Below are 1883 nucleotides of genomic sequence, written 5' to 3'. Positions count from 1 at the left end.
TACCGAAAGTAGGAGCATACAACCACCAATTCCACCGTCCTTTGTGGACCTCGGACAAGCATCGTCCAACTACAAGTAACAACAAACATGGATCAGTTTAGCAGAAAAGTATAAAACTGAACTTACTATTAACAATTTATTACGTGCCGGTACAAGTAGGCCAGTGCGGCCGAGCCCCCTGAACTTGTTGTCGAAAACAGTCAATGTCTTCAGCCACATCCATGGAGCATTCTTGCCAGTGCCGTCAGCGAATATAGTCCTAGAGATCACATACCACATGTACACGCGAGCATAAGTCTGGATCACCTCATCATTTGTGTCCTCAGGACAATGAGCAAAGTTGGCTGCAATCCAAGTGAAAGAAGCGCCAGACGGGACTCCATCTTTCTTCCCTCCATCTTCTACCTCCGGCTCTGGAGGTGACATACCAATAAGGGCATCCGTTTGGTGTTGTCATATCTCTGGTCCGGAGGTGAAAACTATGGGTCTCCGGCCTTCACCGATCAATAAGTGCAGTGATTGTCGCAGCGTTCAGGTTGTGCGTTGACCGACTCACAAGCTGAATGAATGGAAGGAGTCTTGTCATCTCGATATATGGTGTGTACCGCTCATCGTATTGCATTACAGTCGATGCCTCGTGAGACCGAATCTTCAAGGGCATAAGCTTCTGCAAACAGATAGGAGTGATATGATTACAGTCTCATTTTATTAAATAAATACATGATTTTTTAACATATGATCTACTTACCATTTCCTTGTCCGACATCAAATAGGCCTGGTGTTCAACGTCATAGGGGTCGTTCAAAAGCCACACCATCCTACATATCACCAAAAAAATACACTTATGAATCTACTTATGAATCCTACATATGAATCCTACATATCACAAAAGCCACACCACACCATCAAAAAGGCATCATTTATCTTATTATTCCTACATATCACAAAAAGTACACTTCAAAAAAATCGTACATGCAACTAACTCCTCATCTACATAGAACTAACTCATCATCTACTTATGAATCTACATAGGACTAACTCCTCATCTACATAGGGCTAACTCCTCATGAATCTACATAGGACTAACTCCTCAAATCCAATCAAAATATGGCTCTCAACCTAACTAACCCAAATCTTAAAAATACACAAGTTTGGGGATCAATCCACGGAAGAAATCACCGGATCTGAAGCATTTAGAAGGGATTCGGATGAGGAGAAGAGGCGGCCACCGGTTTCAAAACAAGAAGGGAGGGGAATGAGGGGGTGAGGGAGGGGGGCTGGCCCATGGCTGGATAAGTCACAGTATGGCGTCTAAGCCTTCGGTGCCACACTGTAGAGGGTGCGACGCCTGAGGCTTAGGCATCGTACTGCCTGCGGGTGGGGCCAGCTGCGCCAGCGTGGCCAGGCGTGTGGCGCCGACGTCTTGACGCCATACATTGTAGTGTGGCGCCTAGGTGTCAGGCGCCACACGAAAGGGTCAGCCGGGTGAATTTTTTTCCATTCGGGTTCACTTTGTGAGTTCTTTCGCTCCAGAGGTCAATTTTGTCAATTTTGCTCCAAATAAGGCCTAAGGGCTTCCGTTTAATCCCTTCTCCCCGAGGAATTTGACTCACGGAAGATTTTTTTTTTACGTGGACTTACAGGAAATTTAATCCCTCGCAATCGAACATGGCCTAAAGACCCCCACCCCACCTGCAGCAACTCCGACAACCCTCTCACCCATCAAGTTTCAGAGTCACTCCTGTTCATGCACGGCTCAGTCCCACCGTGGCCGGTACTACTCACACAGTCCCGCCTTCGGTCTCGCGCAAAGCGGAAATCGACTAACACTGGGAGAAAAAATCAGGCACCTCACAATCAGCAAACGAAGAAAAACAAACAGG

Source organism: Hordeum vulgare, chromosome 1H, assembly GCF_904849725.1.
Source record: "Hordeum vulgare subsp. vulgare chromosome 1H, MorexV3_pseudomolecules_assembly, whole genome shotgun sequence".
In the NCBI taxonomy this organism is placed as follows: Eukaryota; Viridiplantae; Streptophyta; class Magnoliopsida; order Poales; family Poaceae; genus Hordeum; species Hordeum vulgare.
The sequence above is the reverse complement of the archived record's forward strand: the minus strand, read 5'-3'. Positions refer to the sequence as shown.